The sequence below is a fragment of the Nothobranchius furzeri genome, chromosome 3 (assembly GCF_043380555.1).
Source record: "Nothobranchius furzeri strain GRZ-AD chromosome 3, NfurGRZ-RIMD1, whole genome shotgun sequence".
Classification (NCBI taxonomy): Eukaryota; Metazoa; Chordata; class Actinopteri; order Cyprinodontiformes; family Nothobranchiidae; genus Nothobranchius; species Nothobranchius furzeri.
In genome coordinates this window covers 64,508,373-64,523,404 of record NC_091743.1, presented here as the reverse complement: position 1 = coordinate 64,523,404, position 15,032 = coordinate 64,508,373, and the positions used below count along the sequence as shown (strand labels likewise).

At 41.1% G+C, this 15,032-nt stretch overlaps 1 protein-coding gene across 3 annotated transcripts in view; it reads right to left on the bottom strand.

The window, feature by feature from the left end:
• kaznb (kazrin, periplakin interacting protein b) overlaps positions 1 to 15,032 on the bottom strand; it is a 155,999-nt gene that overhangs the window by 21,186 nt on the left and 119,781 nt on the right. The window lies entirely within an intron of this gene.

Genomic DNA, 15,032 nt, shown 5'->3' with positions numbered 1-15,032 from the left:
AGCTCATGATTAGGCTGGAGAGAAAGTGGAGGAAGTGGAAAGGTGAAACGAGGGCCGAAGTGCTTAACAACACCATCAGTCATTCACCCATTCAAAGTCAAGTCAAAGTCATTTATTGTCATTTCTACCACACGTGCAAGACATACAGAGAAACGAAATTGTTAGTTACAACTAATAAATAGATGCATGCTTGCTTCACTTTTCTCTGATTGTCAGAACATGCAAACATCTGTATGCACGTGCTCATAGCTGCAGCAGCATGAAAAATATGTGAGGGTTTGAAAGAAAAAAAAACAAGTCCTGTCTTTCCTGCAAAAGAAATGAGAGTTGCTTGGTCTGGTTTAACGACTTTAACTTCCAGTTGTGAATGTTCCCCAAAACAACCGACTCTCCAAAAACCACGTCTCTGCATGTAAACAGCGCCATCCTAAAAGAGTCATATTTAACGTTGAAGTTTGATGGTTAAATGAAACAGTAGGGGGAATGCTCCATAACCAGGTTATAGGAAGTATGAGTCAAAGAGTTTTGATTTTTCTCTACAATGTTTTTCTTTTCCTTGTTACATACCCACTACACATATTTTTGATGCACACCTATAATTTGTTATAGCAGGTAGAGTTTCTCTCTCTCTCTCTCTCTCTCTCTCTCTCTCTCTCTCTCTCTCTCTGTGTGTGTGTGTGTGTGTGTGTGTGTGTGTGTGTGTGTGTGTTTGAGGCTTTTGAGTCAACTGAAATGTCTGAGAGACTTTCTGCTGCAGAAGCAAATCAAAGTATTTCATTTGAATGGTAAATTGGTGGTAAATGCTTAATTCCTGCAGTTAATTAGGGAGATATGTTTCCATTTTAACAGCTTACTGTACCTCAAACTGACTATTTAGAAGGGACATTTTGCTCTTTTGACAGAAACTATAGAATTGACATCACTTTGCAGTCAGATGCAAAGTGATGCAAAGAGCATGCATGCATGCGTCTGTGTGCGAGTGTGCGTGCGTGTACATGCATGTGCACGTGTGTGGGCATGTGTGTGGGCATGCATGTGTGTGTGCGCACATGCACGTGAGTGTGCGTGCGTGTGTGTGTGTGTGTGTGTGTGTGTGTGTGTGTGTGTCGGTGGATCTGTGTGTGTGTGTGTGTGTGTGTGTGTGTGTGTGTGCATGTGTCGGTGGATCTGTGTGCTTCCCTTTCCTCAGGTCGTGTTCTCTAGTGCTTTAAGCAGGCCATTGTTCAGCCTTTTCTCAAAAAGCCAAATCTTGACCAGGCTGCTCTCATATTTTAGGCCAGTTTCAAAACTGACTTTCCTATCTAAGGTTCTTGAAAAAGCTGTTTACTCTCAGCTCCATGACTACTTGTCCCTTAACAACATTTCAGAAAAATTTCGGTCAGGTTTTAAGCCCCGTCATAGCACTGAAAGTACTCTTTTAAGAGTTTTTAATGACCTTCTTTTAGTTGCTGATTCGGGCCAGTCAGCAGCTCTGGTTTTACTTGATCTGTCGGCTGCTTTTGACACCGTCGATCACGGCATTTTGTTGTCCCGCCTAGAAACATGCGTTGGCCTTCGAGATACTGTTCTCCAGTGGTTTAAATCCTACCATCACAAGGTGCCATTTTCTGTTAGTCTGGGTCCTTTTACCTCAAAACAGCACCTCTGACATGTGGTGCGCCTCAGGGCTCCATTTTGGGACCAGCACTTTTTTCTTTGTATATGCTCCTCTTAGGCTCTATTTTTGAGAAGTATAAAATTACTTTTCACTGTTTCGCTGATGACCTTCAGATCTATTTGCCACTTAGTGATACCAGGTCAATCGGCTCAGTACTGGAGTGCTTAAAAAGCATCAAACAATGGATGTCCATTAATTTTCTTAAACTCAGCAACCAAAAAACTGAAATTTTACTATTTGGCAATCCTAATTTTTTAAACAATGTTGTTAGTCCTCTTGGTCCTTGTTCTGGTTTTCTAAACCCCTGTGTTAAAAACCTTGGTGTGTTTTTAGATGGTTCTTTTAATCTTCACAGACAGGTGAGTGCAGTGGTCCAATCAGGCTTTTATCATTTAAGGCAGTTAGCGAAGGTGAAGCCATACCTTCCTGCTAATGTCCTGGAACATGTCATCCATCTGTTCATGTCCTGCCGATTGGACTATTGCAACTCCCTGTATCCTGGCCAGTCCTCTACACCGGCTTCAACTGGTCCAAAATGCAGCAGCCCGTTTACTGACTGGCACCAGCAAGCGGGATCACCTAACCCCGGTTCTGGCCTCTCTCCATTGGCTTCCTGTCTCTTACAGGATCCGTTTCAAATGTTTACTTTTTTGGCCTGGCCCCATTTTACATCTCTGAGCTGCTGTCTGCTTACGTCCCTGCCAGAACCATGAGGTCCGGCTCTCAAGCGCTTTTAACAGTTCCAAAAATGCGCCATAAGACTCGCGGTGACAGAGCTTTCTCTGTGGTTGGCCCCTAACTGTGGAGGACCACACAGAATCTAGAGCACTTTAAATCACTTCTTAAGATGCACTTTTTTGTTCTGGCTTTTAATGCAGGTTGACTTGAGCATCGACCACTGGAGACAGGCACCAACCCCCCGCGACCTTACGTGGACAAGCGGGTTCAGACAATGGATGGATGGATGGATGGATGGACTTGAGCATCTTAATAGTTTTTAACAGTTTTTATTATAAATTGTGACTGTTGTGTGCTCATCTTATTTTAGGTTTTTATTGTTGATTTGTTGTACCTTGGTTTGTTTTACCTTGTACAGCGCTTTGGGTGTAGCTTTGCGGCTGTAACTGCGCTCTATAAATAAAATTGACCTTGACCTTGTATTAGTTCAGTCAGGTTAAAGTTGTACTTGTTACGATCCCTTCGCCTATGTGTCGCTGTGTAACTTAACAGGCAACACAGAAGCATGATGATGCCATTGTCATTCCGTTCCGACATTCGGAAAATATGCGAGCAAATTAATAACAAATACACACACAGGCTCACAGCGGCATTGTGACATCTTATGGTACCAGGTAACGTCATAGGGTACTTCTCAAGCCTAATTTGCACTGGGACGGAAACACGCAACGCCATTATGCGTCGGCACAAGAGACTGACTCGAGAGGGTGATGAAGACATGCCCCAGTTTTTAACTATCCGTCAAAAGAGATGCTTAGCGGCAGACACGGAACAGATACGAGGAATGATTCACGGAAAAAGTCTGAAAATATGAACATTTATTCATCCGTGACCGAAGGAGTGCAAAGATATGCAGCAAGTGTTTTATTCGTGGACGGAAAAGACGAGAAACATGAGTTTAGAGGTGCCGATCCCATGAAGAGGTAGAGGGGAATGAGGGACAAATTTGTTTGTGTTCAAAATTTAGCGAAATACATACAAAAAAAATACAACAGTAAATACACTATTGTGGACCGGATACATGAATAATGGTGGCAGGATACCTCAGAATAGTGCTACGCCCTCAGTTGTCCTGGCGGGGAATTGTTTTGTAACACTCCCCAGCTGATGGAGAAGTCCAAAAGCAAAATGTCTGTTGATGCGTGTGCGTCTCTCCCTCATGGAGCTGTTGGGTAATTATAAATTAGACTTTAGCCAATAGTGATAATAAAATGATAATAAAAACAAACAGATAATTTATCATAATTTCACTGCTGAGACCAATCTCAAAACAACCCAACAGAGGTTTAGACCCATTTGACTCAAATCCAAATCAGACTCAAGTCACAACATTTTTAAATTAACACCCACATCTTGAAGGTGGGATCAGGGGTTCGTCTTTATTCTTAGCATCTATTGTTAGTTTGTATTGCGGGTGCAGAAGGAACTGGTGGCCTGAACCTCAGCTTGTAGAGTGTGTGGGAGTCAGATTAAATATGCTGAGGCTACAAAACGCATTGAAACCATTTCTATAACCGTTACAGAAAGATGCAAAAGAGAACAGGAACAAAGACTTTATAGCTGATGCTTAACACCTACAGGCGTTTCACTTTACACTCTTAAAAACACCTGCACAGAAAGGTCAGGTGCATTTTGCATCATCATCTCTCTGTAACACACATCGGCCTAAATGATGCATGATCCTTCGTCTTAAAGCTGGCAGAGCAGACAGCTGAGCATCTGATGGTGATTTATCACAGTCTAACACATCAGGCCAGTCCATTATCAGGCTATTATTATAGTCAAATAGGTGCTGTTGTTCTGGAAAACAGCAAAAGCAGGCTGTGTTGTGGCTCTTGTTGGATTGCTTTTTTGGAAAAACCTGCAGCGATGAGACCCAGCGCTTTTGGATTGATGCTTTAAACTCATAAATGTTTACTTTTGTTGAGAGAACTGCGAGAGAGAGACGTGCCATTCAGTCACGATGTTTGTGAGAGGATCCAAAAATAAAGGCAGGAGGTCAAAATCAAAGTTTCCTCTAATAAAATGAATCTGACTGGTTCCAGGTGGTGGATTTGAGCCCATTTATCATCCCCACCCTTATCTTACATGTATAGCTGCTGAGCTGTAGAATGAGAAAATATCATCCAATAAAATTTTACGTGTTTTGTGAAAGCTGAGCGTACAGGTCCCAACTCATTCTATGGCTCCTTTTGGTGGTAAAGCCCTATGTGTCGTAACAAAAACGCCGTGTTTGGCAGATAACGAAGGATGTTTTAGCTCATGAACTCCCCTTTTCTCTCCTCCACACTTTCCTCCCTAAATCATTTCGACATAGGTTAATTTATTTTAATAAGTCCATTTAGTTCTGCTTAATTGCAGATAAGGAAACATGCTTGCATCCTGGAGAGGCCCTTCTGCAGGCTGGCGAAGTGATGATCTACTTGCCGCTACATAAGTCTGTTGAACTTCCTAGCAGTCATGTGCACACCTGCTTTAGGATAAATCTGAGGTTTTTGTTGAGCCGTCCTTCCTTTGTACTCCAACTGTGTCCTTCTGGAGTCGGCTGGTTTAGTTCACATGAAGTTAATAAGAATTCTGAGACTGAACAAGCTAAGCTAGCTCGGATCTGGGCTGCCAACTAGACTCAGTTGAGGAGATGTGTGAAAGGAGGATGCTGGAGAAGATGACCTCCATCTTGGAAAACCCTCTCACCCACTGCATCCCACAGTGGAGACCATGGACAGCTCCTTCAGAGACATGCCAGATGTAAAACACAACACTACCTCAAGTTATTCATCCCCTCTGCAGTTAGAGTGTATAATTCCTCAGTTAAACTGGTACTGGCATTATCCTGTTACACAATAACATTAATGCAATACTCAGTATGTGTTCAATACTTGTGTAATACCTGATGTACATTAATATGTCTGTGTCCCGTATGCTGCAAAGCTCTGGAAACCCTAGCTTCCATTTTATTCATTGTTTTTTGTGGTTGAAGGTTATGATAATAGCTTATTGTCTTTATGTGTTCATCTGTAATCTTATTATTTTTCATTTTCCTTTTCTCTAAGTTTATGTGCTGCTGTAGTAAGGGAATTCCCCCACTGTGGGATCTCTATTCTATTCTATTCTATTCTATTCTATTCTATTCTATTCTATTCTATTCTATCAACTGTAATGGAAAACCTGAAATAAATTATCCTTCAATCTATGTTAGTCAGGGGTGTCAAAGCTACGGCCCACGGGCCAAACCTGGCCTGTTAGGGAGTCCATATGTGGCCCAGCAGGTGAAAAAATGCATGAAAGATATGAACTCAATATTCCTGATGAAATGATATTCTCAAGTCATCCACTCAGGGCGCATTGTGGAGTGAGGATTGGTCCTTTGCACAGAATATAGTGAGAATTTTACAGTGAGAAAATCCCATAAGAGTCTAATGATTCAGTCATTTTGGACGGAAGGTTAGACTGAAACATATTTCATATCCAGCTGGCTGCTGGGATTGTCAGTTTTTCTCCTTTCAAAACAAAGAAAGGAAGGACGTGTGGGGTTGCCGTGTCTCCTATGAGATCATACTGCAACGCAGACAATTGTAATTTCACCACGGCTGGCAACAAGCTCCAGAATTGTTTACAGTGGTTGCAGTAAACAGATTTACCACAGGAGGTCTTATTTCTAGTAATATTCATAGTTTAGTTCAAGCTCGTCTAACTAATATTCACAGTGACATTTACTAAGCCTCTGAATCACTTTTTAGAGTGTAGTTTCAACTGGAATGCTTTGTAAAGTATCTTGGGATGGCGTGTTGAATTGGTGCTTTATTAATGAACTGAATTCAACTCAATAAGTAATCTGAGCAAAACAGCTTCTGCTCAAAAACATTGTAAGATAAATAAAAGCTTCTATTTATATTTTCTACAAGTGAGCGAAGGCAGGACCAAAATCGGATGTCATCTTAAAACTGCTCAAATTTAAGCTCATGCTCGTTTTACACCTTCAGCAGCAGTCAGTTTTGCATGAAAAAATCATTTAAATGGAAATGTGTGGTTAAAATCTGCAGCAGCAGCAGCACAAATGCACTTCTGGTACATAAAGAACTCAGGTATGGCAGGAGTTTATTTACTGGTGTAAAGTAAAAACGATGAAGATGTAAAGGTGTGTTAAATTAGCATTTTAACTGCTGTGAAGTTTTACTGATTGGAGCTGTTTTATGATGGCAGCAATTAGGGATAGACTGATCTATTGGTCGGCTGATGTTTACCATTTTATTAATATAAGCATCGAGGGATAAGAGCTGATTTTGAGTCAGGCACGTCTGTGGGTGGTTTGCTGCAGCCAAATGTTATTTAAATGCATATTTTTGTTTCTGAATAAATGCTCTAAAACATTATTGTCAATCAAATTCAAAAAGCTTTTATTGTCTCTGCATGAGAATGACACTATTAGGCACTCAAATAGTGCCTTTCACATAGAGATCAAAGAAACAAGATATATATTAAAAAAACGATAACAGAAAAAGGTAGATATGAAGATACATACAAATAAATTTAAATGAACTGATAAATGTCAAATGACATTTTTATTTACATGCTTTATATTTAATACTTGGTCAGTTTATTGATTAACTTTGGTTAAAGGACTTGATTTGAATGCTCAGCAGTGCACATTTCAAGAGAAAGTTGGTTTAATTCAGAGTTCAAAAACTGATTCAGGTTCAGAAAGGTTCAGGTTCGTCTACTGTTGTTATTATTGACATTTTAGCTCATAAAAGGTGGAAAACTTCTAGATATGTAGCACACATCAGTCCTCGGCTGACCTCTACATATCAGCGTTGGTATCGGCATTAGCAAAACCCATATCGGTTTATCTCTAGCAGCAATGCATGCTTGTTTTATTCTCATTAGTGAAGTTGGACATGGACATTTCTCCAAACAGAAGCTGTTCAAGGAATGTGAATTATTTTTAACGTTTGCATGAAAGCAAGACCTAATCTTATAGTTAAGCTTAAATAAAAGGAAGAAAAGTGAATTTTGTATGCGTATGGTAAATAATGCATGGAGCTGATTTGATGCGTTTAAAAGACCCCAGCATAAATGAGTAAGGTTCATCAGATTAGGTAATAAAGAACTTAATGGCACAATGCCTGATCTCTGTTTTTAATCTGCTGAGGAGACAAAAGCACCATCAGAAACAGAAAACCACAGTTTCCAGAGGATTGGGACATTTGTGATCTGATACACACTCCTGAACATCCTAAGGCTGGACTAACGAATGACTAACAGTTCATGTAGCGTCTGTTTGAAGGTAAAACAGTTACAAAAATGTGTGTTTATGACTCCTCTTACCGAGGAGATCACCCATTCACCACCACCGAAAGATGAGAGGCATCTAAAGTTCTTCATGAATGACTATAACAGAAGACAATGAAACCATCTGTGATTTAAGCTCATTGTCTTAAGGTTCAGAGTCCATCAGCTGCAGCTGGAGTGACGGAAACTTCAGTCAGGATTCTCAAAGCTCTGATAAACAATCATAAATGGAGCATCTTCTCAGGGGATTTAATGCAAATCAGAAACCCAAAGCTTCTCCTAAGTCCACAATGCCTACATGAACCCAAACACCACTGTAACAGCAGGAAGTATTATTCCCTCTTCTGTGAGCCTGTAACGCTGCCGTTTTAGACCGACTTCACCCCATTTATATGAGATTAACAGATCATCCATGTCAGTGTGTCGGTCAGCAGGTCAGCATGTGGGTCAGAGCAGTATTTAGTCACTAGTGACATGGACTTGGTTTATAAATTCTTGGGGGACTATGTGTAAAATATTTCTCTTCTCAGTCCTATTAAAGAGCAAGTCACCCCCAAGTCAACTTTTTTTCCTGATAAACTATATAAATGTGTGTCTAATTGTGCTGCAGACACGTGTAGTCAATAGTTTAGCACTTTAGTGCATTTTAGTTAAAATTTTAATTTTCTGCCTAAAACTGTCAGTGTTGTTCTGTTGTCAGGTAAAAACTCTGCACTGCATTTGAATTTAAATGTGCCATCGCTATTGGCTAAGAGGTACCCTAGAACGTTGGCTAGTACCATATGATGTCACAATGCTGTCGTGAGTCTGCGTGTGTGTATTTGTTAGCGGCTCTGCCCTCTCGGTCTGCTAAGCAACAGCATTTGTTGTATTTTTCAAACATGAAGTGGGAGTGGAGTTAGAATCTGGTAGGGGTTGACTTGCTCTTTAAGTATTAAAACAAACAGTTGAAAAATGACTGCAAATCCAAAACAAATATAATTAATTTCCATCCTCTAAATAAGCAGTGGTACACAAACTTGATGTCTAAATTTACAAATAAACTGCTTCTGTTTCAGCTTTAAACCATCTGCAGGCTGTGCAGAATGCTGCTGCTAGATTTTTAACAAATGCAAACAGGCATTGTGATATTTTTCCGGTTTTGGCATGTCTGCACTGGCTGACCATCACTTTTGGGGTGTGTTTCAAAATTTTGATTTGTCTATAAGGCACTGAATGGCTTGGCACCCCCTTACATGTCAGAGATGCTAACGCCCTATGTGCCGATGCGTTCTGAGGTCAGCTGACCACTTTCTGCTGTGTACCACCAAAATGAATTATAAAGTGAGGGGGGAGGGGGCTTTGTGTATGTTGCACCTGTCCTTTGGAATGCACTTTCAATCTCCTCCCCTCTCCTGGGACTTCTTGTGCTGTTACACATCTTCGTCTGCCCTCCCCCTGCCACATTTGGTGTGGAGTGTCGTCTTGGTCTGCCTGAGTGTTCGCGGCTCCCGGTCAGGGGGTTTAAGATTTTTGGCATCTGCCTGATTGATCCCGGTGGCTGCCGGGTGGGATCCGGGTCCCTGGGCTCTGTTGAGTTGGCTGGTTGCCCCGGGTCCTGGATCGCTGGGTTCCAGGCTTGGCCGGCTTGGGGATGGGAGGCTGCGAGCGGGCCTGTGAGCTTGCTGCTGATATCTCCAGGGACTCTGCCAGCTGCTGGTTGTGACCCCCGTGGCAATCCTCTGTGCCTCTTGAGAGGGGGCTGGGGCTTTTCTGGTTGCAGTCTCCCTGGGGTCCATGTGCTCTGGGGAAGCTCCTGGGTCTCTGGGACTTGGAGTCCCTCCATCTCCTACACATCTTTGGGGGGTAGATCTGTGGCTCCTCACTCTCTATTGGATGCTCCTATAAAGACGTCTTACATATACAAGCGCGTGAATGCACACAGGTGCTCACATGGTGCTCTCATAAGTATGGACTTGGGCATTTTCAACACATGTCTTAAGGCTGTGGTCGGCAGGTCTAGAAGCAGACTCTTGTTCATCATTGATTGTTTATTTGAGTGGAACCCCCTTTCGCCCATCTCTTCCTTTCTTTTTCACCTCTGTCTCCGTGTCTGGTGGGAATTATAAAGCATTCATTAAACAACAACAGTAAAGTTTTAAGTATCAGGTGTGACATAAAAGCAGAAGCTTTGATGCTCCACCTGAGAGTAAATCTGTAAGGCTTGTCACCAGCATTCAGACATCAATTTTGTTTGCTTCACAGCCAGATAGGACATTCTTGTGAGTTTTTCTGGTTTTTCCAATGCAAACTTAAATGCAGTGTAGTGGAAATCCACATTTTTATATTCTCAGACAACTTTCGTGGATTCACACGAAGAACATAACTATTTTCACAAAGTTTTTCTCTCACATTTAGTAGACGAAAAACAAAAGGGAAACATGACACTGGCCTGCAGCTTCAGTGTTCCGGTTACCTCCTACGACTCTCTCTCAGGGTCGTAAATTGCACCAATTTGACTGGTCTCCCTTCTGCGCCAATCCGGAGGCGCAGGACCAATGTCAGAAAACTGGCCTGTTTTACATCAACCTCAGACGGACCCTTTTCTCAAGATCGGGGAAGTCGTAAAACTTCTCTTAGGTCCTCCTGGGAGCTTCAAGACCTGAGTCTTTATAAACCTTGCATTCCTGTTTATCTACAATCAAAGGTGTTTTAGGTTTGTTCACCATTAAATTTCAAGGTGTTCCAAGTATATGTCTAAAATCTTATCAGTTACAAACCTAACTGCTTGTTTAGTGTTTTTCTTTTATGTTAAACCTCTGCCAATTTTTGTTTCTCCAGTTAAAATTCATGCGAATGGTAAAACTGTTCTGTTTTAAGACATAAATGTAGTTCTTTCCTGTTTAAAGTAATACTTTGATGCATCATCTGGGATAAGTTTGGAAAATTGTGATATGAACTTTCCATTGTTGAAAGGTAGTTTATTTGAAAGAGCCACAGTGCCATCCAGTGGTTAATGAGTGAAATACATGAGGGTGTGACCAAGAAAGTTTATAAAACCGGAGTTCAGACCTCGTGGTGGCAGAGGAAAGAACAAAGGATGCCTTAAGCACAAATCCCTGCGGGCTGTTTCCATCTGGCCTAGCAGAACCCGGCGCTTCACAGTTGTCAAGTAATTACCTCTCAAAAGTTACGGTAAAACTTAGAAGCAACTCCGTTTGTTTTGTTTTGACTTTCTACGTGAAACTGGAAGTCTACATGTTCGGTCGAGTTCTCACATTAAGGGTGAAACCCAATTTGGAACAGTTTCTCTGATTCGATCTCGTTTTGGATAATTCGGACTTGCGATCTGAATTCCACATTTGGTTTAGCTGGAGGAACCGAAAAGTCAAGCTACGATCGAGGATTACAATATCCTCCCCTTTCCATGACCGATGTTGACTGACCAGGGAGCCAGCACTATTTAATCCAAAAAGGCCACTAGCCAGGAGCCCAGGCTGTTGGAGCCGCTGGCCACCCTTCCGGCGACGGAAAGCAGGTCTGTGAGCATTGCTATCTGGCTGGTTTTCTGCCATAAGCCGATTCGTGAATTCAGATTATTACATTTCTTTTCTGGAGTATTTATTTTGATCCAAATTCACGTCTAGCTCTGAAGATTTATCCTCTTTTCTCTGCTAACACACACGCCAACTCTCGTTTGCATCCACTAACCCACAGGAACACACACCCCTCTCTTGCATTCCTACACACACACATGCAGGCACGCACGCACGCACGCACGCACGCACGCACGCACGCACACACACACACACACACACACACACACACAGTCACTTTGCTCCCTTTTAGAAATCATTTTACTATAATCTTGGTGTCACCAAATTTCCACTTTATTACAAATCAGTTATTCCATATCACTGCCATAAAGCTTTGGGCTAACAATTGTCTTAATTCCATGCATGAAACGATAAGCGGTGTTTGGTCCCTTTGTCCATGCCTTAACTGATGTTTGTAATAAACTCACAAAACGTAAATAACGCCTGATCATTGTCTAGCAGTTCTCGAGAATAATCGGCGCATTCTGTCAAGAACTCATCCTTTAGATTAATTTGTGGTGTTAACTCTGAGACTGATTAAATTGTGAAGATATAGATATTAAATCCAACGATCCTGTTCCGAAAACTGGTGGTGCCCCGATTAATTAATATAATATTATAAACAAGCTAAATCTACACCACATTTGAAATATAGATATAAATCTATATTTATCGCTACAGCAGACATACTACTTTATTGTCTCTGATTTAATTATTGTGGATGTGATGTCTTTACACGATCTTAACTGGCTAAGAACAAAATCAGCTTTTTGTTGAACCCACTTCACATTCTGAATTAAGAACTCATCCTGCTGATTTATTTCTCTAATCTCATGATGTTTTCAAACAACACAATGAAAAACAGCTTAGGAAAAGATTAGGAGTTTTTTTTTAATTCAGCAATTCTCGATGATCTTTTTTGTTGGTTTGGCAGACCCTAAAACAACAGATATATCAAAGCTGCCACACACCACCATCATCAGGCTGACGAACACACATGGTGGCAGCTTTAACCCTTTGATGCATAATGGTCACTACAGTGGACAGGTACTCAAAATTGTTATTTATTATTTTGTGCTATTAAGCACAGCTGTTGAAGACTTTATTGCATTTGAGCCCCTCCATTTGGACTTCAGTAAGCCAAGCCAACATATTTCATGCTCAGAATGCATGCTGTCCACTGAGGTGAACATGTAATAAATTATTTGTAAATTATAAAATTTTACAAAAAATATGTGTTGAAATTTGTTTCATTCACACCTAAAGACGAATGAAAAAAATTGTTAAAAAATCATGGTTGAAGATTTCATAATTCATGCATCAAAGGGTTAAAGAAGAGGCATTCAATTAGAACATTCTGGGTAAAAGGTGAAAAGATGTATGTCAGAAATGTGAAATATCCTTTGATTTATTTAAAGAGCAAGTCACCCCTCACCAGAGTATTACTCCACTCCCAATTCCTGTTTGAAAAATACAACAAATGCTGTTGCCTAGCAGACCGAGAGGGCGGAGCCGTTAACACACACACACACACACACACACACACACACACACACACACGCACGCACGCACGCACGCACGCACACACACACACACAGGCTCACAACGACATTGTGACATCATATTGTACCAGCTAACATTCTAGCGTACCTCTTAGCCAATAGCGGTGGCAGATTTAAATTCAAATGCAGTGCAGAGTTTTTACCTGACAACGGCACAACACTGACAGTTTTAGGCAGAAAATTAAAATTTTAACTAAAATGCACTAAAGTCCAAAACTATTGACTACACGTGTCTGCAGCACAATTAGACACACATTTATATAGTTTATCAGAAAAAAAAATGTTGATTTGGGGGTGACTTGCTCTTTAAGAAGACACCAAAAATAAACTATAAATCTGTTTATAATGCAAATGTACCTACATCATCAGTATTAAGTGAGAACTTGTGTTTTCATAACTGATTTTTGCAGAATTTTTGTGTGAAGTATATTAGCATAGTTTTATACAGTTTGCATGAATTTACATTACCAGCATGGAACACTCATTTAATCAATACATTTGCAGGGGTCTTTAGTAGGAATTCATGTCTTGTAACCCCAAAATTCCACTATCTCTGCTCCGTTGCGCTCCGGCATGAACTCTGCAGCAAAAATGGTCCGTAGTAGTCAATCAGAGCTGTTCTACTACTGGGGCCGTGCGGCACAGTGCGCCGCCTGCCGTTCCACCATCCGGCAAAATTAGGATCGATTCTATTTTTGCCGGACGCCGGAGCACCTCCGCAGTCAATGGACAGAAACCACAACTGCCCAACATGAAAGGGAGCAAGCACAACTTCCGTTATTTCACAATAAATCGATAAACAAAAAGCGTTTTTTGTTTCATATGCACAGGTTTAACAACTTTTAACAACTATCAATGGCGGTTGAACTTTAAATGCACAAAAATAAGCCTTAAATACAGTTTCCACTATCAAAGCAGTCACCCTTTGTTGATCCAAACACTGCTGATCTCTCAACACAAATGATGGGCAGATCAAACAGTTCATTTCGATGCTTCTCCCACACAACGGGTGTTTGGATCTAACATCTGTGTTTATTGCTCGGACTGTATCGCAAGATCTTGAAAATCCCGCGCATGCCTGTTTGCGCACCTCAGGTCTCTGCACCGGAGCGGAGCCGTTGTAGAGCGGTTACAGTATAATTTTAGTTCGGAAGAGAGCGGCAGCGGAAAGCGGGGGCGGAGTGGAGATACTGGAATTTTGGGGTAAGTAGTTCAAGACGAAAAAATGCTGGTGGGCCATTTCTTGGACCAAAAAGTTGATCACATCAAAGCTGAAGATCAGATGGCAGGTTGTGGAGTCTTATATTCCTGAGATTTGGACATCTTGCCCTGGATTTGCTTACAGCAACACAACTTTACCACAGACTTCAATTGTGGACGTTTTATCTCTACAAATAGCACAAGCCTGGAGGAGTTCTGCCATGTGGTGAAGGTGTTAATGCTAATGGTTAGCTTCTACAAGCCGAGATGTTCTCTGCTGTTTCCTGGATGCTAAACTAACAACAGAGTACCTCATCTCGAGTCAAGATGGGTGAGTCCATGAATGTTAAGTGACAGTGTGATGTAGATCTGTCAGGCTTTTCTAATCCTAGATTTTCACCATCGATTTTCTATCAGAAGATAATGCAGGAGATTGGTGTAGGAGTCTATTTTCATGTTCAGTCTGCATGAAAACTTCAGAGTGACTGATTATAATCAGAAAAACTTCTTAAAAACTTTTCAGTCACAACCTACCTTTACATTACTAAAAAATATTCCCAAACATGGAAGCATGGAAAATTGCTGGCCACCTTACCTTAAGTCTTGTAGCTACAAAGATTTACTGCACCTTTTTGACATAAAAAATACTTTGTTTCCTTCATGAAAATGTTGTATTTTCAGTGGTTTGTTCAGCAAATTACTAATCCACAGGTCGTTAATAATTCATAAAGATCAGTGATTTATAGAAATATTCAATTAGACAATGATTAATCTCCTTTTAGAAATGGAGGTGCGGGGGGGGGGGGGGGGGGGGGGGGTCCAAAACCCATACAGACATTTATGCCATAACTTTATATTTGAAAGGCAACAGCACAACCAGTCTCTGAAAGCTCACACAATTCACCAGTACTACCAGAGTAGTACTGATAGTACTAGTGATTCATGTTCTGTACTACATAGTATCACGGATCAAGACCTACATGAGGAGTTTCACAGGAGAGCCAGCTC